This window comes from Mustela erminea, chromosome 5, assembly GCF_009829155.1.
Source record: "Mustela erminea isolate mMusErm1 chromosome 5, mMusErm1.Pri, whole genome shotgun sequence".
Lineage (NCBI taxonomy): Eukaryota > Metazoa > Chordata > Mammalia > Carnivora > Mustelidae > Mustela > Mustela erminea.
In genome coordinates, this window is record NC_045618.1 from 102458130 (window position 1) to 102486102 (window position 27973).

Sequence of the window (27973 nt, forward strand, 5' to 3'; positions counted from 1 at the left end):
AAACATTTTCCATCTCTGATTTTTCCCATCTCTAACATCTCTGACTTTTAATAATTTTTCTTTATAATATAAATCATTGACTCTCTACTTTCTGGAATACAGTTCTTTAAAAAAAAAAATCCTCAAAACAGACCATCAAAAATGGACAGAGAATTCTAATCAAGATCCCAGAGAGATCAGACAGATGAAAAGACTGCTTTTATGTCTTAACATGTTTAACATGTGGATGGCAGACAGAGCATGGATATTGAAATTCCTCCCTTTCCAAAGAGGATGGCATTGGCATATAATGAAGAATACTTGGCTTCTCCCTGTTTTAAGCTTCCTCTGCTAAAAAGTAGTCAACTATACCCCCTTGCTTCTATGGCAGGTATGCAGCTTGGAAAAAACCTATCCTGAATTATGTTGAGAAGTCAAAACTTTGGAATATCTTCAATCCCAGCATATATTTCTCCCTGTGGCACATTCAGAGTGTGACCTGGATAAAAATGCAGTGTCACTATGGGATGAGTTTTGGAAGCAGGAACATCAGGCTGTACCAAATGAGTTGTTATGGTCTCCCAACCGGAAGTCAATTGGGCAATACCATCTAACCACCTAAACAGCTCAGTTCAAGTTAACAGCTCTCTAGCCTTTTGCAAGGAGAGTTTTTGTCCAGAGGGATATGTGATCCAAGAAATTTTTGTTATACAAATAAAACTTGGGTGTGTTTACAAATAATCTAAATATTTCATGGTACTGGGGAAGGGGGAGGGGAAATCCTTTTCCCCAATGTCTTCCTCAAGAATAAATGTCTATTATTTGTAATCCCCTCAGGGTTTATGTATAGATGGATTCAACATTCAAAAATGCTTGTTGATGTTCACTTTGTGAAAATTCATCAAGTTGTATACATGAGATTTGTGTGCTTTTCTGTGCGTGTTATATTTCAATAAAAGTTTGGTAAAAATAAGCTTTTGAAATTATTCCTTAGGGTTATTTGCTTCTGAAGCCCACCAGAAAGAGACAATGTTTCTAGCCACCTCAGTGACCAGAAGGATGTGCAGGGGGTTGCACAGGGTGAAGCTAAGGGAAGCAATCTGGGCACAGCACCAAGGAAACCGACCTGGGGCTTCAGGGAATCCGCTCTGGGGTCTCCAGAAGACGAGCAGTTGCAGCAACCAAGGCCGGGCATTTGGGGCGCAGTGCAGCCCAAGGTAAGAGGGCAAGATGCCTGATGCACCATCCTGCACTCCTCTCTAGCCCGAGTGCCAGAACCTCTGGGTCGGAAAAAAGGTTCACGGAGGCATCTGCATTTCGGACTCCTCTCTTCCCCTCCTTTGCTTCTCTGGCTGAGAGGCTTGGAGAGGGCATTACAAAGTGTCAGTCTCTAGGGGGAAAGGCGAGGACACCGAATATGTATTTCTGAGGACAGAAATGCCCTAAGCCCAAAGAAAAGGTTAAGAGCTTCAGAGAAAGAAATGCGCGCCATCTCCAGATTCTGGGAACCTTGGGCTTGGCGACTGGGCTGCGGACGGGCTGGGACATGATAGCAAGAGAGAAAACGGGGCTCCGAAGGAACGCCTCCTCTCTCCATGCCTCCCCGAGTCCCAGTTGGGACGCAGAAATGGCTCTTAGGTGCACGTGACTTTGCGTGCCCAGGGCCAGCTGTGAGACCACGCGAGCTCGGGTAAAGAAAGCGTGAGGTGAGAGGCTGAGGGAAGGGGGCCGACCTGCGTTTGGGGAGAGCGGAGACGCACCTAGCTCTCCCCTCCGCCGGCGGACGCAGGAGGAGGTGCGGACGCCTGGCAATTCTCTGGCACGCTGTCCCTTCGCGACTGCAGGTGCGCAGCAGGCCGGGGACGCGGGCCTCGCCGACCGCACCGCGTTCTATCGGGTCACACGGGGCCGTGGGCTTCTCCGAGGTTCCCCCCGAGAAACGTCCGCTCGCGTCCCCCGATGTCCGAGAGCCCGGGCGGAGGCTCGGGAGGCTGCGGCGCCCGCTCCTCGGACACATTCCCTCGCGTCCCGGCGGCGACGCCCGCGTGAGCGGCCTCGGGTGTCAGCGCAGGCCGGGGGGGACGCCACCCCGCGCACGTCCCGCGGTCGCAGCGCTGCAGTCTCCTGCCGCGCCCCAACCTCCGGCTCTGGCCCTCCTCGCTCTGCGGCTGCACCTGCCTACCTGCGAGAGCTCTCAGACTCGCTTTGCAGGATCTGTGCCCCAGATGGCTAATCTGACCCCCATGTGAATCCACAGCGAGCGCCCGGGCCACCCGGGCGGGCCACCTGCACAGAATTGCCGTGCGACCCCGAGAGTGGCTCCTCAGACGTGGAGTGTTCGCACTGCTTTCTTCGTCCACCTCGACTTGGAAACACCGACCTCCTTCTGGGGAGAAGGGGGTTGGAAGTAAGGGAGGCAGGGAGGGAGGGAAGGAGGAAGAGTTCTAATGTGGTTCCTGCAACAGTCTGGCCCTGCTCCCAGCATCAGCCACCCCTCCCCCAACAAGCCCCCAGATATGTTGGGGCACAGGGTACTGGAGTCCTGCTTCTACTCCCGGAAAATTAAGTTTGGCTAGTATTTGTTAAGCTCGCGTCCTTACCTAGACACCCCCTCCCCTACCAGTTCCATCTTTTGATAGGTTGTCCAAGGCAAGAGTCTGGTTTTCCCCATCCCATAAAGAGAAGAGGGAGCTTCCTCAGGTGCCTGAGCTCCTGGGATCTGCGGTGTCTCCTTGCCAACCCTTGCAGTAGTGATACCTGCAAGATTAGGTCACATCAGAGAGTGAGATTAGTAAGGCTAGAAAGGAAGACCAGGGACCTGGCACGGAGAAGGCCAACAAGAGGTGTAAAGTTCCTGGAAAAATTTCACATGGTCTCTGGTGGGGCAAGGGACCATTGCCAAACAACCTGGGGTGCCCTACCCTTTCCTCAAGAGAGGTAAAAATGCAAGATGACAAGAAGACTCCTTTATTCAGTACATGGGAATGTCAGGCTGGATTTTGAAGACTTTGCTTCAAAGTTCTGATACTTGTTCTGAAAATCTTTTTGTCTCCATCACTTCCTAAGTGTGTTAGGGTGTCAGCTGTGGGTAACAGGTCGATATGACTTCAGTTTGCATCTGTGCTGTGCCACTCTTGCATCTGATTAATTCTTTAGCTGGACCCTGAGAAGGTTGGATAGTATGGTGTTATGTCCCCAGCTTTAGACAGAACTAAAAAACAACAAAACAAAATAGAAACTGGAGGATTGAAAAACAAAAGGTTTTTAGGGGAATATTAAAGTGAGTGCCGGCTTTCCTTCTCGTATATAAATAAAATGCTAATCCCTTTAAATTAGATATTCTTAAACCTGCTAAGTGGCATCATTAAGGTTCTCTAGATGGATTTTAGGGGATCTGTGAAAACCACAAAATTTATGCATACAATTATGGAAGTAGATTTAAAAAGTGTGTGGGGGGATATAAATTTATCAAATTTTCAAAGGGATTTGGACTCAGGAATGGTTAAAAACCTGTAGAATATGCTGCTTCCAAATCCGTTTCTTAACTAGGAGAATGTCTCCAAGCTGTACACACAGAAGCCTTGACTCAGTGGTACATAGCTTTCACACTCCAAAGCAATTTTTTTTTTTGAGACTTTGAGAGAAGGGGAGGGGGGAGAGAATTGAGCCCCCAACAGGAGCAGGGGGAGGAGCAGAGGAAGAGGGAAATTGCATCCAGGAGACTCCTCACTGAGCGTGGATCCCAAAGTTGATCTCCATCCCAAGACCCTGAGATCCTCACCTGAGGCAAAATCAAGAGTCTGAGCCACCCAGGCGCCCCCAGAGCAAAATGTTAATGCTCCACTGAGACAACAGAAATGTCTCTCAATTTAGAGGGACACCTATAGAGGGAAGGAGCCTGGCAGAAGTGCAGAAAAGTGACTTGGAAACCAGGTTCCTGCTCTGCCCCACGTTAGCTGTACCCACCACTTGGTCCTCCAAGACTCTCTGAGATTTTTAGTTTGTAGATCAAACCCTGCAGTATATATGTGAAGCTAATTCACAGATCACAAAACATATGGCTGGTGGCATTTATTTATGGAAATAAGTGCTGATGGGTTTCCACACTCATCCACATGATGAACAATTATGTAAATAATTATAATTAGGTGAATATTTGCATATTTTTTTCCAACAGTAGTTTTATGTGGCAAATCAGCATACTTTGGATTCCTGATCATTGTTTAGGTACCTTCATGTTTCATTATTTCATTTAATCCTGGGACAATATATTTATGTGGAAAATCAGCATACTTTGGATTCCTGATCCGAGTTTAGGTACCTTCATGTTTCATTAGTTCATTTAATCCTGGGACCGATTTATGTATACTATAGTTATCCCCTCCTCCCCCCTCCCTCCCGCCTCCCTTTTAACATTTGAAGAAAGACAAAGAGAGGTTAAGTCAATTGCCCAAGGCCACCCAGCTAACACCAGACCAACTTCAGATGAGATCTCTCTCTGCTTTAGAGAAGGGATACTTAGGGGGAAAAAAAGCAAATTTTATTCAGATTTAAGTAAATTTAGTTCCTATGGTACTTGTAAATTTTGTGCAAAAGTGTAAGAGTTTGAGTTAGAGCAGCCACATTTGGGATGTTCTATGTTCTCACATACTCTTTGCTGGAAAACGGTCTTTAACCCATGCGCTTCCTTTTCATTTCCTCCACATTTCAGGCTCACCAGCAAATTAACAGAAAGATACACTCAGTTCCTTTTTAGTGGCACCGATGCCTTAGAAGGAAAAGAAGACCTTTGCCCTCCACTCCCCAAACCCACTGGAAACCTCTGTAGGAAGCACTATCATCTTCAGCCTCTGACAAATGGCAAAACTGAGACCCTCCTCCACATGGTTCAGTGTCTCACCTGAGAAGAGACACATCTTTTTGTGTCTATCCCATCAAGTGACGGAGCTGATGAAAACGGGATGGATTTGGTGTGCCGGCGCTCCCTGAGTTACAGGTGTGTTAAAAGAACTGCTACAAGCTCTGGTCCACTTTATGTTAAATACACTCTTCTGCCTTTAGCATTTGTATATGGGTTTGTTCAACAGATAGTTCTCCTACTTTATTTCTCTTCAGCATAAAATCCATGATACCAAACTCTATACTACATAAGTTTGAGGAAGCTCCAGAGAGCAGGCAGACATCTGTTCTTGATCTTTAATTATGTTTTAATTATAGTTTGAGAACCAGTATCACAGAAAATGAGTTGCTGGAGGCCAGGGCCCAAAAGCAAAAACAAAAAAAATATGGATCATAGCAGGCACTTTGCTCAAAAAAATTATGAATTATGGTATGTTTCTGTAACGGCCTCAGGTTGCTGGGAGGGGGAAATAATTGATGGAAACATCTTCTCAGTAATATTTTGGTACTTGGACTTAAACCAGGGGGAACTGACGAAACGGTTTTTAAAAGTGCAGTAGTCGGTATAGCTATGCTTTTTAAAACACAGACTTGAAGTCAGATAGCCTGGTGTTAGGTAGAGCTACACCAGTTCATACTCTACGTAAAAATGTGGACATATGACTTCATTTCTGGAAGCTGCCATATCGTCACAAGTTATATGGACTGGATGATCTCTAAACTGTTAGTGTCAAAGCTTTTTCTGTAAAGGACCAAACTTATTATTTAGGCTTTGAGGGCCACACACTGCCTCTGTCATTATTCCTTCCCCACCTCCCCCTCTCTGGCCTCCATTCCCTCCTCCTCCTCCTCCTTCCTTTCCCTTCTTCTCTTCCTTTTTCTCCTCCTCCTACAATTGTTTACAGATGTACAAACCATTTGTATTCCTTTGTTAGGGCTGCTCTGCCAAAGCAAGACAAACTGTGTGGCTTAAGCAGAAACGTATCATCTTGCAGTTCTGGAGGCTAGCAGTGGGGATCATGGTGTTGGCAGGGTCAGTTCCTTCTGGGGGCTGTGAGGAAGACTCTTCCAAGGCAGTCTGTGGTGATCTTCGGCTTGTAGAACTTCACCCAACCTCTACCTTCATGTTCACATGGCGTTCTTCCTGGGGGTCTGTGTCCAAATTTCTCCTCTTTGTAAGGAAAGCAGCCATACTGAGCTAGGGGCCCATCCTTCTCCACTATGACCGCCTCTGAACTAATTACATCTGCAGTGATGACCCCATTTCCAAATTAAGGTCACATTCTGAGATGATGGGGATTAGGTTTCAACATATGAATTTTAGAAAGACACAATTCAATTCATAAGCTCATTTTTAGCTCATAGACCATACAAACATAGGTTGCAAGCTATAGTCTGCTGATTCCTTCAATAAGACCTCTGTTTATTCTAAAATCCCATAAGTCTCTATTCTTCATGGCTTTCTATCACAAATTTCTCATCTTGTCCTCCTGGATTTTATAGTCTAGTAGGAAAGGCAGACCACCAACAAAGTAAATATGAACAATTCATAGCATGTTAGATGGAACTAGGTACTAAGATTAAAAATACAGTGGGAAAGAAAGATAACAATGAGGTTGACTTTTAACATAGCAGTCGTGGAAGGCTTCACAGAAGAGGTAGTATTTGAGTAGAGATGTGGATGTTGGGAAACGGCTTCTGTCAAAAGGCAGAGCAGTGTGAACTCTGAGGTGGAAGTGGGCCTGGTGTGTTCAGGAAATAGCGAAGAGGAAGAGGCGTGTATGCTTGAGTGGAGTGAGCCAAGGAGGGCAGGGACCGGATATTAGGATGAGGTCAGAGAGGTAGAGGAGGTGAGAGACTAGACGGTGTATGGTCTTGTAACCCACCATAAGAACCAATGTCAGGACTAGGTTGAGGCAAAGGAGGAACCCAGGGCTCCCTATTTAAGGAGGCACTCCTTCTCACGATGGTGCAAGTGCTGGGTGGGCCCCCCGAGAGTGAGCACCTCCTTAAATGCTGTGTTGTAGGTGCCTCCCTCCCCTCACCTAGTTCCAGCCCTAGTAAATGTTTTGGCTTTAATTATAAGTGACCCAGGAAGCCTCTGGAAGGTTTTCAGCAGAGAAGCAGTGTGATCAACATTCTCTGGCTGCCGTGTTTAGGGCAAGGATAGGATAAAGGGGGCCAACTGGAAGACTACTGAAATAATTTCCAGAGTAAAATGGTGAAAGGGTCTGTACCTGGTAACCTGCCAAGGATTGCCCCCCGCCTCCCCCATAGAGTTATCAGGCACAAAACCAGTGAACCTTGGGCTGTCTTTTCTTTTTGTTCTCACTCAACATTTTTTGGCGATTACCTACTTCTAGACTGTATGTCAGGTGCTGGGGTTCCAATAATAAACAAGAAATGGTCACTGCCTCAAAAAGTTAAGTTTTTTCCCTCTTTACTTCTTTCCCTCCCTCTTTCCTTCTTTAAATATTTTGAAATTTAAAACAAAAACAAAAACCCTTCCTCAAAGCTGATCTTTAAGGAAATATGCCACACATGCTGAGGGTTTCTGGTCCAGACACTCCATTCCTGTTCCATTTGGAGTAGTATATAGATGGTGGTGAGCCTTGAGGAAGGACTTAGAATATCAGTCATGATTTATTATGATTTCTCATGGGAATACTACATCTCCCTTTCAGTTGTAAGACCAGGGAACTTTTAGGTCCAGAAGGTTTGCTATCCTCAGGCTCAACCTTTCATTTTATAAATGCAGAGATGGAGGCCCAGAGAGATAACCCCCAATTACCTACTTAGTGGTAGAGTATGGTAGACTGTGTTTTTCAAAGCTAGCTACAACAATGTCTTCCATCTCACATGCTCTTGAATATGACATCGACACTTTTCCCGTGGCAAGATGGTAATTTTCTATGGCTGCTACAACAAATTACTGCAAACTTAATGGCTTACAGCAGCACAAATCTATTATCTTACATTTCCGGAGATCAGAATTCCAAAATGGATCTTACTAGGCTAAAACCAAAGTCATAGTAGGGCTGTGTTCTTTCTGGAGACTCTAGAGAAAGCTTGTTGCCTTGCCTTTTCCAGCTTCTAGAGGCTGCTGGCATTCTTTGACATCTGGCCAGCATCACTCTATCCTCTGCTTCCACTTCATATTTCCTTCTTTGACTCTGACCTTCTAGCCTCCCTGTTACAAGGACCCTTGTAATTACACTGGGCCCACCCAGAGAATCCAGGATCAGTTGGTAGCCGGCATCACGCACCACCCATGTGAACCAAGATGCCTCCAGGTGATCCTAGTCCCCCAGCTGTTTCATTACCCCCAGCTTTCAAATATTCCCACCTGAGGCCCTAGACATACCCTCATTATGTCCTGTTCAAATTCTTGATCCACAGAAGATGTGAGCAAAAAATAAGATAGTTGTTGTTTTAAGTTAGTGAGTTTGGGGCTGAGTTGGTATACAGCCCCAAATGTATACAATATTCATGTATACAATATTCATCTTCAGAGAACATTTTTTAATCTGTGGGGAAAATGTCCAGAAAGCATCTCTCAGGAGTGGAGTTAGGAGGCTGGTCCCCTAGTCATGGTAAGAGGTGGTTAAGACCCTGAACCCTGGGCATGGCACTGAGAAGGAAGAAACATTAGAATCTGAGAACTTTCCTGAGGATTTGTTGACAAGAACTTCCAGATGAGGGATATGCAGAAAGAGAGGTGAGGGTAAGGAAGCTTCTGTTGTTTCCAGCCATTAATGGCGATGGGAAATCTAAGAGGAAAGTCAGGTTTGAGGATCCTTTATGGGATATAAATTCAGTGTCTTGTCAGAGTTTCCAAATTGGGGAAGCAGAATGCTTCCATGTGTCACCGAGCCTCAAGTTCCACAAGGACAGAGGCTTTGTTTTGGGACCTCACTCTATGTGTCACTTCACATGGCTGTTTGATTTGTACCCTTTAGTATCCTTTATAATAAACTGGTAAACAAGGGAGTAAAAACAAAAACAAGAAAAAGCAGTGTCCGGTCATCAGTGAGGCCGATCTATGCTTTAGAAAGCATTTTTGCCATTAAGTAATACTTAGTTCTCAATGACAGAACATTTAAAGGACCTACAAAGGTCACCTTAAAAGGTACTACTGTGACTACTGTGTATGTAGGCAGGAAAGTGGAATTCCTAGCATCCACCCCCGGGAGCATATCTGACCTTCCACACAATTTCTCACGGACATTGCAGCTTTGCATAGACTTGTTGCCTTTGTTCATCACAGAAGGTTGGGTAGAACAAGGGGTGGTGTCACCGTTTTGCTCCTTAGAAAACATTCAGAAATGGCAGGGTCCCACTCCTTCCCAGTGTGTGCTACCTCTCCAACAGTTTCTCATTTCTCAGGGAAAAGGCAAGCACTTGTACTTCCATTATGTGGTGAGTCTCCAGGCATTTTCATGTGGACCTCAGAGATATAAGCAAACAAGAATTTGCTACCATGAGCTTGTTCTGGTCTTTTCTATAATGGGTCACTTTCACAATGGGCTATGAAGTTTGTTTCCACATAATTATAAATATAGTGTTTCCTGCTCTATTTGGGAAACTCAAATCATAGCCATGGAATTCTCCATTTTTGTCTCTGTCCACTACTCCACCACCAATCCCTCCTCACTCCGGCCCACAAAAGCTGCTCTAGGAGTTTACCTGAGTCACAGACGAGTTCTTTCTACTTTTTATTTTGTTGCCCATGTTAGGATAAGCGCTGGGCTATGACTTCCCAGAAAGTTAGGAAAGCTGTGACAAAGACACCTGGAACATATGCTGCTGGTTGAGAAAAAAACCAAAAGATTTTACTTATTGTGGTCTCAAATGGGAGATACATAACACAATAGGTATATCAATACTCCAATTTAGTTTTATTAAATAACAATTTCCCTGATTGAAAACTAATTCAATTTTATTATAAATATTTTAGAAAGAGTATGAAAGGCACTAAGAAAAAACAAAATCCCCTTGTGAACTTTTCCCCCCAGAAATAACTACTGTTAACAGTTTGATGAAAATAGTTTTGGGACACTTTTTTGTTTTTTCATAAATATACACTTAAAAACATTTTGAATATAATTTTGCTGCACTTACTGATTTGGCAACTGATTTTTAAAAACTAGCCTTTTTACTTAATACATTGTGAATATCTTCAGAGTCAGATCTTATTCTATTTTTTAAAATTATTTTTATTAACGTATAATGTATTATTTCAGATTTTATTCTTTAAACCAAGGTGAGAAGTTTTCTAAGGGCTGAATGTTTTATTATGTGAATATTTTATCTATAATACACTTATCTGTTCTCTCCTCAAGTGTTTATTAATTCAACAAATATTTATTGTAGACGCACTGTAGGTCGAGTACTGTGGCCAACATTGGGGATACAAAGGAGAATAACACAGAGAAAATCATTGCCATCTGTGAGCTTATATTCAAACACACAATAGTCAAAGAGGCAAATAAACATGTAATACAATGCTAGGTAGTGTTAGAATAGTATTTCTCCTATTTAAGAAAAGCAGAAAGAATTACAAAAGTTTTGCATATAGACTTCAATTGGTCCTGATTTGTATATTTACCACAAAATCTAATTTAATATAAAGAAACAGCTTGCAGTCCTCATCTGTGGTTTGGATCTGAGTGTGCTGTAACTGCACCAGAAGCCTTGGGGAATCATGAATGTTTCAGTTATCCAGTGCTTCATAATAAATAACCCCCAAACAGAGGGGCTTCAAATAACAACTTACAGTCATCTCTTTAGTTCCGTAGGTTGACTGGGCTCGGCTTTGGGTCTTATGCAGTTGCCGTCAGGTGGCGGCTGGGGCTTTTTTTCCCATGCACCTCTCAACACAGATAACTTGGGTTTTATCACAGCATGGCGGTCTCCTAGCTGTTAAACTCCTTACATGGCAGCTGGCTTCCACCAGCATGAGATTTCAAGGAACCCAGCACAAGGGCTAGTAGGCTTATTAGGACCTAGCCTCAGAAATCACACCAATCAGTCCTACCATAGTCCTTTGGCTACATAAAGCCTGGTTGATTCAATGAGGGGGATCTATGCAAGGATATGAATGCCAAAAGCCAGTGTTCAGTGCAAGAGCATCTTTAAAGCCTAGCTACCAAGATGAGAAAAGCAGCTTAAACAAAACAGAATGGCATCATGCTATGGAAATACCAATCTCAGCAGAATACACCAAGTGGAGGTCCTTTCTAGTAACAGTCCCAACAGTCCCAGAGCCTGCTAGTTCTCTGGGTCAGTTAATGCCGGCAGTGCACAGAAGTGTAGACATGGCCATTTTGTTCAAAACGTGTGACTCTTTGGTACATGATGACTAAGGGTCCCTTTTGTGGAGGAAAAAAGGACTCTTACCACCAGGAGTTAGAAAGTAGCACTGATTTCTTTCCTCCAGTAGGACAAAGCACAACTGAATGCCCAACACTCTCTTGCTCAGTATACCAGGTATGTTGTCCTCTGGCTACTTTACTTTACTACTTTACTACTATTTAGTATTTATTTATACTATACTCTTTATTTATTTATATTATACTATTTAGTATTCACTACTATATTTACTTTACTATTTACTACTACTACTACTATTTACTACTTTACTATTTAGGCTGGTGGCAGCTTCGACTAGGAGCTACTAAATACTCGCTTTGGAGTAGGCTCCAAGGCCAGGCTTTGTATATGCACTTACTCATTTTGTTTTCATAGGCACCCATGAGCTAACCGTCACCCGTGTTTTACAGATAAGGAAACAAAGGCACAGAAACTTTAAACATTTGCCCCAGATCTCACAGGGGAAGTCCAATGCCAGAGCTCATTCTCTTAACCACGACACTGCATTGCCTTGAGCAAGTCACTCACTTCTCTGGGTTGCAGTTTCCTCATCTGTAAAACAGGACTAACACCCCTTCCCTCACAGACTTGCACTAAGAAAAGAGTGTCTGCCCAGGTTTTCTACTTGCAGGTTATATGATCCTGGACAAGCTGTGTAATCTTTCTAAGTCTTGGTTCCTTATTTAAAAAGGAGTGTGTTCTTCTGAGGAGTCCATGAGTTAATGCATATAAAGTACAGTGTCTAGCATAAGGGATTTAATAAATGGTATTAACTGGTATTAATATTATTATTGCCTATATTGTAGCACAATTTCAATATTCTTAACTTGAACCTAACACTCTCACAAGTCTCCTGCTAAAATTGCTCTTATTTTCTCTGATTTTTACTATTTCCTTACTTTCCCACCCAGGAAACAGCTGCACATTTGGGCAGAGGGACATAAAAAGCATTGGTAGATAGTCACGTTGTCACCACAGATGTCCCTGCTTTGGCTGAGGACAGAGGACAGCAGCCAATATTCACAGAGGACTGCAGATGTTCTCCTTTAACTTGGATCAGAGGGACCATTATAGACACAGTGTGGGTATAGCAGCTTTTACTGTTCAGAATGGAATATTATAGAATATGCATGCATTCATCCAACATTTATTGAATACCTACTCTGTGCTGAGTTGCCTTGGAAATACAAAGATGAATGGGACAGCTCCCTGTCTTCTTGGACCTCAAAATATAGATGCAGGGATAAAACACATGTAATTAACCAGAGTACAGTGTGAGGATTCTAGGTATAGTAGAAACACAAACAGTGGTTGATCTCAGAAGGGAAAATTTTGTCAGAGAGGTTTGGAAGGAGACCAGGAAGATTTTTTGGATGAAGTGGTATTTTATCAAGGCTTAAACAAAATGAAAGCCCTTCAATAAGCAGAGATGGAGCAGAGCAAAGATCATTCAGGGTAGAGGAAATGATGCCAAGGCAGATGAGGACCGAGGTGAGTGAGCTGCCTAACCACAGTGGGTATGTACATGGCAGGTACCCCTGATTGGCTGGCCCACCTTCATCCTTAACCTTGCTCCCCACCCCCAACCCATCACCTTCTACTGTGTGACACCCTTCTGACCACTGAGTCATAAGCAGAAGATTGCTGGGTTATGATTCTTGGTAAGTATTCCCTTCACCCATAAAAACAGGACAGGCTCAATTAGCATGCACTTTCCTTCAGCTTTGACCCTTGCCTCCTACTGGGATGTGACTGAGATGTCTGGAAGTGCATCTTGAGGTCATGAGGTAATAAGCAAAAATCATATACTGGGATGGTGGTAAAGAGAATTAGAAGGAGCTTGGATCCACCATTGAGCACTTGGACCAGCCCTGAACTGCAGATCTATTAATTTCTTATTATGTGACAAAAATAGTTGTTTAAGCCAACACACATTAAATATTCTGTTACTTGCAGCCAAAGGTATTCTTGACTGAATCAGGGTGAATGGTACTCATAAGATACAGGGCCAGAAAAATTAGTGGGACTCATATTTCAAAGAGTCATAGAATCCATTTACAGACTGATTGTTCCTTATTTAGGAGGCTGTGAGGAGCCAGTGAGTTTGTTTGTGAGTAGTAATAGTATTGTGAATGTTTGTGAGTAGTAATAGTATTGAGGATGTACCTTAGGAAGACACACCCAGGAACAAAAGGAAAAGTGCATGGAGTAAAAGAAAATGTTTAAGAAATAATTCTAATAGTTGCTGTACAAAGTACAATCTCCTTATCATAATCTCTATCACAAATTTGAAAAATATATATGTATAATTTGATGTATAGAATGGATACTTTGTATGTAAAGTATACTTATATAAAACTGTTATATTATTAATTTATAACATATAACTAAAGAAATTTTCATTTTTCTTTTTGAAAGTATCTTCAAAACCAGTCTCCTTAGCCCTTTCTGCAACCAGACTGTGACCATCCACCCTCTTTTCTCTTTAAAAATTGAAGAGCCATCACTGTGTAAGTAAGAGAGTAACAACAGGCAGTGAAGGGAATGAGAGATGTGAGAAGCACATTATAGGAAGAATTGATAGGTCTTGGCAACTATTTAGATGGTAGGATCAAGAATCAGGATGAATGAACTGTGGCTCCAAGGTAAGGTCTATTTTGCTCAAAGTTTCAGGAGAGAAGTATGCAGAAGGAGCAGGGTTGAGGGCAGAGCAGTGGGAGATGGTTGGTTCCTCAGGCACTTGACGGCTCGGAAGGGAGACTCTAAGAACTGTCTACATAAAATGGGGCCACTGCAACCAGCAGCCAGAATAGGGACTCTAACTGAAGCCAGAACCCCTGAGTCAACTCCTGGGTCAACTCTACTCCATTTTATTCTCCATATATGATTGTTAATCTTATGTGCCAACTTGATTGGGCCTTGAGGTGCCCAGATATTTGAGTAAGCATTTTTCTGGATTTGTCTATGAGGGTGTTTCTGGGTGAGATTAATATTTGAATTGGCAGAATGACTAAAGCAGATTGCTCTCCCCAATATGGGTGGGTCCTGTCCAAATCAGCTGATGGACTAAACAGAACAAAGAGACTGACCCTCTCACAAGTAAGAGGGAATTCCTCCTACCTGAGTGTCTTTGATTTGGGACATCAGTTTTGTTCCCGAAGTTTTGTCCTCAGACTGAAATACTGGTTCTTCTTGGGTTACAAGTCTGTTGACATTCAGACTGAACTATCCATGCCATAGGCTCTTCTGGGTTTCCAGCTTGCTGACTGAAGATCTTGAGACTTCTTACTTCCATAATCATGTGAGCCATAATTCCCAATAATACATTTCTTTTTTATATTTGTCTCTGTTTCCCTGAAGTACCTTGACTAACACACCACCCCATCTCTACTTGTTCCATATCCAACCTCTTCTTTGTCCAGCCGGCCCCCAGTTGGGTTCCTCTATCTCCAGCTTTAGCATCTCTGTCTACTGATTCTTTTCCCCATGGCTTGTGACGTCCCAACTGCCCAGACTACTGGAACTGCCTCTCCGTCAGTCTGACCCTTCTTGGTTGACCTCCTAGCACTGCAACTTCATCTGGGGGATATAAAGATCAGTAAGGCACTCTTGAGGACCTCAGAATTCACCCATTTTACAAAGATTTATTGAGTGCTTATTATTTCCCAGACTTTGTGCAAATGAATACAAACTCGATATAGTTAAGTCCCAGCCCTCACGATGTTTGAAAAATGAGAAAAACAGATAAACTTAAAATAATAGCAAAGCAATAGGTGACAGAGGCCTGCTGGAGAAGTGTCAGAATCAAGTGGGGAGCTGGAAGGCTATCTGGAAGACTTCACAGTGGGGAGAACTCACTTGAATGCCAAGTGAGTGAGAGCGCCCCCAAACGGGGAAGACAGCATGTGACGGGGGTGTCACCATGCTCAGTGCATTCTGCCATTATGCTGCTGTGGCTGTAGGTGGGGAGAGTATGTGCAATTAAAAGGATGAATGAAGCCCAAAATGTAATCTACAATGAACTTGCACAATTTACTGAACCTCTCTGAGCCTCCCTCTGCTTCTCTGTAAAATGGAGATTGCCCCATGCGATGGTTACGAGGATTAAATGAGATGACGGACAGAAGGTGCTTCACACAACAGCAGGCGCAGTAAGTGCTCAGCGGATCTTGTTATCTCGTGGGTCACAGGCCAGGCTTAGCCTGGCATTTCACAGAGACCGCAGCAGTGCGCTGGAGTAGACTATACGATACAGGAAGCCCAGAGCGGAGCCAATTATAGGGGGCTGGGCCAGAGACATTGAAGCCCAGAGTGGATAGTCACGAAGAAGTTGGCATCTCCCTTCATTCCGGAGGGTGAGAAAGCTTTCCTGAATGCACTGTGCATAGCACTTTACTGTTGCCTTCTACCATGTTGTGGCCATTTGTCAAGGAGGCTCAACATGGAATTATACATAATCTACTGATTATTAATTGGGTATTTATTACATGCAAGGCATTAGGAAAACTATCACACTCTTTAGTATAAGACCCAAGTCCGTTCAAAAAGATTGTTCTTGTGCGAAAGAACGAACCTTGCAAACACTGAAAGGGCATGTAATTTTTAGATTTGAAGATGTAAACGCAACTGAATTTACAAATGACTGTAAATTCAACCACTGCTTCTTAAAAAAAAAAATGGTATAACATTCAAAACAAAAGAAGAACTCTCAATTTTCTCACAGAATTTATCCAGGTCCCCAAACCACCCAATATGGTTCTGTGGCGCTCGCCTGGAATGTTTTGGCAGGAGAAACAAAGACGAACACTAGAGCCGACTGTTTCCTTTAGGATGGTCTGTTCTCATGAGCACACATGAACTCAAACGTTCGCCAGGGCTTTCTGAAGTTCACGTAATATGATGTCGAGTGGTACATTAAACAATGCCTTTTCTTACGAGTTGATTTCAAAGGGAATGCGATAGCGTGGTCTTTGTCAGTTTTTAGGCATATAAGATGAATACATAAGCTCTGTGATGTGGAGAGGGTTTCCTTTTTTCTAAATGAAGGTGGGAGAAAAACAGAACCAGACTCCTAAATGTGGCAAGAAGGACCCCTACTTATAGGCACCAGAGGAGAAGCGTATACATTTGTGGGACCTTGTGTGTTAATGTTCAAGTTTCCACGCCCAGATCCAGTAGATCCCGATGCACTGCCACAGCTTTCTACCAGGGGTTAGGGAGAGTTTGTGTATCAGTTATAAGCCAAGAATGCAGCAATTTTCATCTTGTTTTAATGTAAAAGAGGAAAAAAAAAAACCAAGCAGGATATGAAAAACACAGAAAGAGCAGTTGCCAAGAATGCCCAGTGCCCCAGTACACCCCTGTGCTGATCGTGTATGTTGATGCTACTTCGTTCTGAGATCAACCATCAGCAGCAGTCGCCCATCCTTCCTCTACCATGGGTCACAGAACATTTATCTTCACTCTAAAATCCTGAGGCAGCTCTCCCTTGTCCTCACATTGGGTATCAAGGGTTGCAAACTTCTGCCATATTTTGCCTGGTTTAAATAGTATTTTTAAACATTTGTACCAACATTTTAAAACTGGGATATTTCACACAAAAATCTTTATTTTTCACTTCTCTTGTCAAATAAGAAGATTGTTCTATGACAGTAAGAGCTGAAGGGGCAGCCCCCTTGAGATTCGGGGCTAGAGCTCCTCTGCTTCCTATGACCCTGAGGCTGCGGGTCAGTCTCTGTTTCTCTTACTTGGACACTGCTCTGTTTCTTACAACAGAGAGGCATTTCTCTGTGCTTATATCTCTCTCTAAGGTGGGGAAATGAAATACATACACACATGCGCGTGCGCACGCGCGCACGCACTCATACCCCAGACCAAGGTCAGCAGTCCTCTCTAGAAAAATCCAGCCTCCTCCGTACATTAGAGGTCTTCACCATTCTTTGTATGCTTCTGTGTTTGCTGATTTCCATAGCCTTTCACAGAGTCCAGCCTTTCACAGGTCCCAGTGACTAGTCCTGGGTTCTAATTTCTACTCTGCCCCAAACTGGTGGTGTGACCTTGAGCAAGTCACTCCACTGTCAACCCTAGCTCCTTCCTCTGTAAGGTGAGTCAGTTGGTCTCAACCATTCAACTCTGAAACAACGTTGGCACTTTGCTGGCCCAGGCAGGACATGTCTCCTTCTCCATCTGCCCTCTTTTCCATAAAAGCCTCCCAGGGTTAGACAGCCACTTCAGTCCCAAGCTGGGGATGCTGACTGATAGAAGAAGGAGAAAGAGAAGAAGGATGGGAAATGAGAAGAGGAAAAAAGCAACCTAAGGAGGAACCCAATCCAGAGATTAGCAGAGGGATAAGAAGGGGAAAGACGGTCAAAAATTCCTCGGGGTGTCTGGGTGGCTCAGTCATTGACAGTGAACTCTTGGTTTCAGCTCGGTTCTAGATCTCAGGGTCAAGAGATGAGCCCAGGTGGCTCCAAGCTGAGCACTAAATGGGCTTGTCCCTCTTCCTCACCCCCCACCCCAGCTTATATGTGCACCCTTGTACGCATGCTCTCTCTCTCTCTCAAATAATAAATTAATAAATTAAATCTTTAAAAAAAACCCAAGAATGAAATAACATGATAGAACTCTTTTTACACTTTAAACAAAATTACATTAAATTTCAAATCATAAATATTAACTATAAAAAATTTGAAAAATTCTGAAAATTAAAAAAAGTAAGTAAAAAACATGAACTGTAATTGTACCACTTAAGGTCAAGGACTCCTTAACTCTAGGCATATGCTCTTCTTAACTTTTGCTTTTGCATTCTTTTTACAATATCAATTATATGATATATAATTATTAATATATATTATATAATTCTTTGTCTTCTTCTGTGTTTATATATAATTATATAATATATATTATATAGTATCAATTATATGAACACCTCATTTAATTCGAAAACAACAGAAGTCATAAAGTAAAATAGTCAGAACTGTCCTACTGAAGTTAAAACTAGATACACCAGTATACTTTAGTTTTACTTATTTATGGTTTTTTAATAGGCTGCGCTTCCAGGAAAATGCAAAAACAAAACAAAACAAACAAACAAAAAACCCCTCCTTGAATAAAATCTTTCATTTTTCATTACCTTTTCAATTTACCAGGGTAGTTCAAGGGTTTGACATCATTACTCTGACATATGGGCTTTATTATAAAAGGGTTTAAAATAAGACCAATTTGCAGAGTCTTAATAAAGGAATAACTTTCTGCATTCTGACTTCAGGTCTGAACAACATTTTCCTACAATCTTTTTTCTTTTCTTTTCTTTTCTTTTTTTTTATTGGGTTTTCCTTTGGCAGGCTTTGGGGTGTCATTTCAGAGGTCAAGCATTTCTTATGTCTATTATTTCATTTCAATCAAGAGCTAAAACTTAAAACTTAAAACGGATGATTCCAGTTTTTATGACATAGCCATTATAACCTCAATGGTTATAATTCAGTTTTTTTTTAAGATTTTATTTATTTATTTGACAGAGAGACAGAGATCACAAGTAGGCAGAGAGGCAGAGAGAGGAGGAAGCAGGCTCCCCGCTGAGCAGAGAGCCTGATGCAGGGCTTGATCCCAGGACCCTGAGATCATGACCTGAGCCGAAGGCAGAGGCTTTAACCAACCGAGCCACCCAGGCACCCCATAATTCAGTTTTAGATAACTCTTCTTGATGCACAAAAGAAAGCTAAGAAGATGGGATTAAAAGTGTTTGTAAATGTGGAAGAAAAACCTTATTGCTTAGAGAAGCTGGGGAAGAGCCTATCTCTACCTTCGTTTGCCATTAAGTGTGAAGGATAAGGTAAACACACATCCCTTGGAGATGCTCTCCTTGTCCTTTGCCAACACAAGGTCTGAGAAACGAGGACTGCATTCAACAGCTGAGAGAAACTCTACCATGCAAAGCCAAAGATTAGTATTAGATTTTTAGGTTAGAGAAAGTTTTTGTTTTAATAATTTATCTTGGAGAACAAGAGTTTATTTTTCATTTATCAAGAGCTCAGCATTTCCCTCTTTAGAAAAATGCTTTGAGGGATACACTATACCCAGGAAAACACTCACTAACAACATATTTTTGTTTATCAGTTCAAGCTAAAAACTCTTAAGAGATTAAAAAAAAAAAAAAATTCCAGGGGCACCTGGGTGGCTCAGTCGTTAAGCATCTGCCTACAGCTCAGGTCATGATCCCTGGGTCCTGGGATGGAGCCCTGAATTGGGCTCCCTGCTCCACGGAAAGCCTGCTTCTTCCTCCTCCACTCCCCCTGCTTGTGCTCCCTTTCTTGCTGTGTCTCTCTCTGTCCAATAAATAAATAAAATCTTAAAAAAAAATTTTTCTTGCACAGGGAAGGAGGGGTGTCCGTTGGAACTGCTGTTTCCAGAGTGGAGGACTTAGCCTCCTTTGCATGCCCGGTAATCACTTTAGCCCTTGCAAGGAGAAGGTTGCCCGTGAGAGGTGTTTTAAAATAACAGTACCAAGGATCTCCACAGTAGACGCTCTGCTGCCAGGAGGACCCCCATCTATCTTCAGAGGAAGCCACTTGAGGTTTAATATTTGGAAACTCAGAGCAGAGAGCACTGGAGAAAAGGTGATTCCAGAGTTGTACTGAGGATTATTTTAAAAACTTTTAGTTACACTTATCAGGAAAAGATGAAAAAGAGAAGAGAACGGGCAGAAGCAGCAGAAGGAATACCCTTTTTAGTAAGTGTGGTCAGAAAGTAAGATACACCTAAAATATTTTCATCCTAATGAGATAGAAATTTAGCTCTTCAACGCCTAAATATCACTCCCCTGCAAAAGTCTCAAATTATACGCAGGTTGACTATAAGGTTCAGATGATGGGGTCCTGGTTCATCTGGTTCAACCAAAAGAGGGTTACTTTATCCAGAATTCTCTCTTTCAGAATTAGACATGCAGAATCCTTTTTGGATATATCGTGTTTACTCAAATTTTAAATGAAAAACTTTTTGCTAGTGAAACTCACTATGGGTGACTGAAATGTTGCTGGGAGGCAAAAAGCTATGTGCAAAAACATCTGAAAATGAAACACTCCCCGCACATAATCCCTTCTCCTGCATTGCAAGGTTTTCAAATAAATGAAAAAAGGAAAAATGCACTCGAGACCTTGCCTAGGAGAAGGTGGTCTGTGCATAGGGATCTCCTAGCTGCAAAGTGCTGACATTTGACACCGCTTTGAACCCTGCCTGCAGCTGGTGTTGGACTCTGAATTCTCTCCCACCTTGTTTTTGGCCTCTCACTCATCCCTGTGGCCTAGCGCCCCAAGGCCTTGAGGGCCTCTTCCCACCGCAGAGGTTGTAAGCAGGGCAGAGGCTGAGCTGGCCAGGATTCGATTGTGTTCAGTGAGAAGCCACCAGAAGGCAGGTCACCAATGACTTCCAGAGAGGCCACTTACTGACTTGCTGGAGAGTCTCTGTTGGTGTGTAACAAGCTTCTGAGAGTTTGTATATAGCTGTAATTAATTCAATCCCAGCCACACTGCGCCGCCGCCGGGAGAGTTCCTTGCGTGAGGGAAGGGCACTGAAAATGTTGTTGTGGCTTCTGGGGTGCGGTAGCCATGGCAGCCCGGGGTGTGGGGCAGAGATTAGGCAGCCACAGAGCCATTGTGCCGGCCAGAGAGAATTAGCCTTTGATGTACACTGGGGTCTCAGTTGTTTTCTTTCCTTTGATACATTTAAAATTAAGATTCCATGTTAATCTCCAATTAATTCTGAGATCAAGCTTCTATTTTAGCTCCTTGAATGAGTGATATTGGAATGCTTTAAAGGAAGTGAAGCCAGAATAAAATATTTTCCAATTACATTAAATACTTTGTGGGCACGGTTATTAGGCATTGTTGTGTTAAGTGTGGGATTTTAAATCAGAATGTTTAAGATCGGGAATCATTTCAAGTCAGAAATAGAGCACTTAGGACAATAACACTCCACACTTAAATGGCTGTACCAAAAAAAAAAAAAAAAGAGGAAGGTTAGAAAATTCTATCAAAAGTGGAAGTTCAATTTCATGGTTGTACATTTAAAAGGATTAAATATGAAGTATGAAAACTCAGGACAGGATAGGTAAGATGCCCACCAGATGGGAATGTGAAGCTGGGAGAGGAAAAAGAAGGAAGCCTGGAGTTGACTAGCTTTTCCTAAACTGCAGTCTGCAGAGAAAACCCACCTCTCCCCACATGGGACTTCATACAGGCCCTGACAGAGGGTCAAAGGACAGCTGACATGCACTGGATCCAGGCCAGGCTGTGAGGTTACTTGGGACTTAACGAGTCACCTTGCTAGACACCCCCCCCCCCCTCTCATCAACCCAGGTGTCTGCTGCTGAGCCTGGAAGGGGGTGATTCTTTATAGAAAAGAAATAAGCTTCTCCTGGGGACTTTTCAGCTCCCCCACGGGATAGTAAAGCATAGTAGTGACCACCAAATGATGCCTGAGGTTTGGCCAACATTTCTTACAAATTTGTAGGACAGTCATGATTTTTAGTACTGCAACCCTTTACCCTCATAAATACAGGAACATTTATTAGATCATGGGTCTGAGCTGTAGTTTGGAGGGGGAAAAAAAGTTTGTCACCATTTCCATGGAAACCTACCCGATATTTCAGTCCTTCTACTCTATTTCAAAAAAAGAGAGAACTTGCATTTTTTAGTCATCATTGCCTCTTTCCTGTCATGTGTCCTGGAAGTTGGGTGAAAGCAGGTAATTTTCTGCTTCTCTCTTCCACCCCTAATTAGGGCCCTGAGTTCCAAGTGATAACATCTTAAAGGGTCTTTACCCACAGAGTGGGATGGGGAGCACTCATCTGCACGGGTTCTGAGGGGGCCTGCCCCTGTTTAACTGGTTGCTAAGTTGTGTGTGTGTGTGTGTGTTTTAAATTCTATGTATTTATTTGACAGACCGAGATCACAAGTAGACAGAGAGGCAGGCAGAGAGAAGGGGGAAGGAGGCTCCCCTGCTGAGCAGACAGCCTGATGCCGAGCTCCATCCCAGGACCCTGGGATCATAACCTGAGCCCAATGCAGAGACTTAACCCACCGAGTCACCCAGGCGCCCCTGGTTGCTAAATATTTTAATATTACCTGACACAAAAACTTCATTTTATGAGACTTCTGGTCACCCAGTGAAGAGAACTGGTGTTCAGTGAAACACGCTATGTTTGACATCATCAAAAGATTTGGGTTCAAGTGCCATCTCTGCCAAAAGAAAATGAGACACTAGGTGTGAACACCTAGAGTAAGAGAGGTAGGGCTGTGTATGATGACCCACTCTCAAATATAGCCTTTCTTATGATGTAAACATGGAAGAGAAGCATGCTGGAACATCTTGGAAAAGGTCAACCAGGCTGCCACTAAGGTCTCATTGGTCTCATCAACTCAGCGCTAAGATGTAGGGTAGACTTATCAAACCCTAAAAAGTATCCACAGGGGCCGCCTGGGTGGCACAGTCAGTTAAGCGCCTGACTCTTGGCTTTGGCTTGGGTTGTGATCTGAGGGTTGTGAGATCGAGCCCCATGTTGGCTCTGGGCTCAATGTGCAGTCTGTTTGAGACTCTCTCCCCTTCCCATGCTCTCTCTCTCTAAAATAAATAAATCTTTTCAAAAAATGTACCCACAAGTCCTCAGAAAATCATTACTCAAAGTATAATTCATTTTGGGTGGCCTCTTATTGATTTGTCTGACAAATGTGGATTTTTAGACTCTTCTGAGTCTAAATTTTGACATGCTGAGTCAGAATTTTGAAAGGTGCATGGCACAGGAATTTTGTTTTTAAACACTCCACAGGAGATTTTTGACAGGTGAATGTAAAGGTGAGAACTACTAGTTTGGTAGCCAAACACTGCGACACTCAACCCTGGTGACATTACCAACAAAAAAGAAGCCAGCTTCTGGATACCCAAACTACCGGCTGCTGCTCAAGGGCTCTCTGGATGCAGTTTCTGAAATGACTACTCGAAAAGTGTGCGTGTGTGCATGTGTGCGTATCTGAGTATTTAGGAGTTCATGGGATTATTTGAGAGAGACAGAAGGTGTGTGTTTGAGAGAGTGTTGTGCAAGCAGTGCGTGCCTCCCCGGAAGAACAAACAATATTCTCAGGCCAATTCCTCTGGATTCATGGCAGTATCACTAATTGCCTCTTGTTTCCATGGTTTTGCTTGGATTTCCAGAGAACAAAGCTGGACATACTCTTGTCAAATTTGACCCCTATGAACTTAATGAACTTCTGACTAAGGCATCGCCATAGAGTCTGTCAAAAAGTTTCCTCTAGATCACACTAATTTGTACAAGTCAAGTTGCACTAGCTTCAGTTTTATGAAAAGCTTCTCAGGGATCTCTGAGGCTGATACAGACTAAAACCTGGGGGTACAGGGGGCAGAATTCTTAAAGTAGGCTGGCTTCCCAGTCCCTATTTTGTAAAGGATTATGTGTCCCCCTACCTGGCCTCAGTAGGCTCACTTGTGCTCAAACTTGTGCTTGCGGTGTTGATTGCCTCTCATTGACAGTCCAGCTTCTGCGGGACCAATGGCTGCAAACTCCCACTTTTCTTCTAGCTGTCTCTTTTCTCCTGAGTGCGCCAGTCTTTGCCTTTCAATTCAGTTCAGTTCGATTTAACAAACATTTATTGAGAACGAGCTAAGTCCCAGGTACTATCCTAGGTGCTATTTGTATTTGCAGCTAGGGTGGGGAGGGTCCCAGTGACAGATGAGCAAGACCCTATTCCTGCCCTCCAAGTTCCAACCGTGGACAGCCCATGAGACAGCTACACAAGTACCCATCCACGCCTCAAACTGTAAAGAATGTTAAACTAGTAGTTTACCTAGAGTTTGGAAAGAGGAAAAATTATTGTCTTGGGGAGTTCACGAAAGTGCAATTGATCAGGGTCTGAAAGGAAGCTAAATGTTTTGAGCCTCATTTCTTTGGGTCTTGAACGATCCCATAAATGTTTTTAATTCTGTGACAGTGATGGACATATAGCCATAACTAGACATGAACTGAACACTGATTACTACACACACACACACACACACACATATGTATATTCATTTAGTCCTCACAGTTGCCCTGTGTAATAATAAACACTGTTATTATCCCCATTTCTGAGGTAAAGTAATTGAGGCAAAGAGAGATAAAGCAACAGAACCCCAAGGCCACACAGCCAGTAGGCAGCAGAAGCATGTTTTGATCCCGGGCTGTCTAATTCCAGGGGTGGAAAGCCTAAACACCATGCCAAAATGTACACACATTCATATTTTATGCCACCAACAACCTACCCTTTGCTTTTTCTGCCTACATAAATATTTTTCTATCCAGTTTAGTATCCTTCTTATTTTTCTTCAACATTTCTAGTGTCTGGTGAGAAGAAATGATTCATTTTTGCCTTTAATCCCAATATTTTATGGGAAGTCACAGAAATTCCAACCTGAAGAAGGCATGTCTAAAGGGAGTTTCTCCTCCTTGTTGCTGTTGTCCTGTCACAGGGTCCACTATGTTAGAGTCAAGCGAGAAGGCCCACTGAAGAGGGCAAGGATGTGCATTTTTAAACCTAGACCTACAGTAGCAAAGATCCTATAAACGCGGGTCCAAATGATTCTGCCTAAATATGACTGCTGCCCCAACTCCTGCCAAACACTCCTTGGGCGTTCTGAATGATCTAGATTTCTGGCCAAAATAGGCGAAAGCTTCTCATTCAGATCCCCTCAGACCATTGTGTTCTCAGACACTCGAAGTGCCACGTTCACATCCAGGAATCGAGCACCCACGGGGGTAAGGAGCACATCACGGGCGCCGAGAGTCTCAGGAATCATACAAAATAGGAGTCAAGTCCTTGCCAACCATGTGCCTGCTGACTCTCTCCGCACCTCAGTGGACACCTCTGTGAAATCGAGGCGAATAAGTCCCTGAGAAGGGTTTTTGTGAGAACTGAATAAAAGAACGTTTACAAAATGCTTAGTATGGTGCCAGCCATGTAGTACGGAAACCATACTTCTAATCTGTTGGAACTGGTTTTAATGGGGAAAGTAGAGTATGAGATACTTTGAGGGCTGAAGGGAAGAGATTAAATGCAAAGAGTTCAGAACTGGGTGTTCCACTGCACCCGTGCTATGTCCTTTGATTTTGTGTCCGCATCTCGCCCAGGGAAATCACTGCATTTATCAAAGCAGAACAGTTAGAGGGAGAAAAGCTGGATAGTAGTGCTGGGACCAATACCTCAGGGGACCCAAATGTTCTCCACTCAGTGTTCTGCCACCCAGTGCCCAACCCACACCCCCAACACCACCTTTGCTTGAACTTCCCACATCTCATGGCGTTCCTTCTCGGAGGGGCCTGAGGGCTTGGCCCCTGCTTCCACCTCATCGGCCGGCCATGCCAACTTCCCTTCCACCACACCCGTCCCAGCTTCATGCAGTTGTGCCTTCAACTTCCCCTGAGACTTCCTCCCTGACCCACGGACTACTGAGAGGTGTGTGGTTTATTTTCCAAGCATCATTCTATTATAGATTTCTGGCTGAATGCCATTGTGGTCTGACAACATATTCTCTGTGATTTCTATTCTTTTAACTTTATTTATTAAGGTTTGCTTTATGGTATGTCAAGGGTATGGAGTATGTTGGTGAATGTTCCATGTGCACTAGAGAATACGAATTCCATTGCTGTTCGATGTAGTGGTCTGTAAGAGTCAACAAGGTCCAGCTGCTGGCTAGTGCTGCTTAGGTAATCTTAACCCTTATTCATTTTGGGGTGCCTGGGTGGCTCAGTCAGTTAAGCAGCTGACTCCTGATTTTAGCTCAGGTCATGATCTCAGGGTTGTAAGACTGAGTCCCTCATCAGTAGTCTGCTTGAGATTCTGTCTCCCTCTCCCTTTGCTCCTCGCCTGGCTTTCTCTCTTTCTCTCTCCAAAATAAATAAATAAATCTTTAAATCCTTAATCATTTTCTGTCTGTTAATGTTCTTTAATGTTCGTAGGGGTATGAAGTCTTCAGTCATAACTGTGTATTTGTGTATTTATTCTGTCAGTTTTTGCCTCATGCATTTCAAAGCTTTACTAGTAGATGCATACACATTTAAGCTTATGACTTCTTGGAAAATTGACTTCATTATTATTATTAAATATCCTTCTTTACTCCTGGTAATCTTTGTGATTCTGCGGTCAACCTTGTCTGAAATTAGTGTAACTACTCCAGCTTTCCTTTAGTTGACATTTTCATGTTATAATTTTCTCCTTTTTTTTTTTACTCTTAATCTCAGTCTTTACATTTAAAATGGGTTTGCTATAAATGGCATGTAATTGGGTCTTGTTATTTTACTCAGTCCAAATCTTTGTCTTTTGGGGCGCCTGGGTGGCTCAGTTGGTTAGGCATCTCCCTTCAGCTCAGTTCATGATCCCACGGTCCTGGGATCAAGCCTTGCATTCAGCTCGCGGCTCAGTGGGGAGCCTGCTTCCCCCTCTTCCCCCGTTCGTGTGTGCCTACATGTGCACACACTCTCTCTCTCTTGCTATCTCTCTCTCTCAAATAGGTAAATAACATGTTTTAAAAAATAAAATAAATCTCTGACTTTTAACTGGCATGTTTAGATCATTCACATTTAAAGTGATCATTGGTATCATCACATTGAATTCTATCATCTTGCTAGCTGTTTTCTCTAAGATACTAGTTCTTAGTTTCTATGTCCTTTTCTGCCTTATCTGGGTTTAATTGAGCATTTTTATTTTTCAGCTTTATCTCTTATATTGATCTGTTATTTATGCCTCTTTTTTTTTTTAGATTTTTTTAAGTGATTGACTAAGAGCTCTAATTACTTTTCAGTGATAAAGAGTTTGATCATTTTTTGTTTCCTAAGAATGGGTTCGGAGAAAGGTATAGTTTTGTTTCTTGCTAAGATGGTCTTTGAAATACTTTGGTTAAAATAGTTATTATTTAAATAGAATATTGCAGTATGGAATATAATTTCATTTGAATAGTATGTTTAAATTTCATTTATAAGCAATGAACTCACACACACTTTTTTTAAACACAGGAAGATTAAATCTGGATAAACAGAAATACTCTTCTGTAAAAAAAGGAAAATACAGTGATGTTTTAACTTGTTTAACTTTATTTTTTTGAGAAAACATAGCCAGAAATTCTTGAATTTTGCTTATTAGGAAAATCCTGGAGAAATTTTCACTTCTAGAGAAGCAGTTTTTATTTTTGTTTTGGAACCAGAGTCCCTTTGAGAATTTGATGAACATCACCCTAGAAAAACACATATGCTCCTCTACACATCAAATTTTGCATATAATTTCAGAGAACTCACTGAATCCCTTAAGAGTCTCTAGATCCCTGGTGAGGAACACCTGCCCTAGAGTAAGTAGTGAATGTTGTCAACAAGTATTTTGCTGTTACTATATATCTGGGTATATACGCCAAATAGCAAAAGTATCAGGTTTGACTTGAGCTTCTTCTTCTTTTTTTTTAAATTTTTTAATTTATTTTTTAATTTTTAAAAGATTTTTATTTATTTATTTGACAGAGAGAGATCACAAGTAGGCAGAGAGGCAGGCAGAGAGAGAGGAAGGGAAGCAGGCTCCCTGCTGAGCAGAGAGCCCGATGTGGGACTTGATCCCAGGACCCTGAGATCATGACCTGAGCTGAAGGCAGCGGCTTAACCCACTGAGCCACCCAGGCACCCTGACTTGAGCTTCTT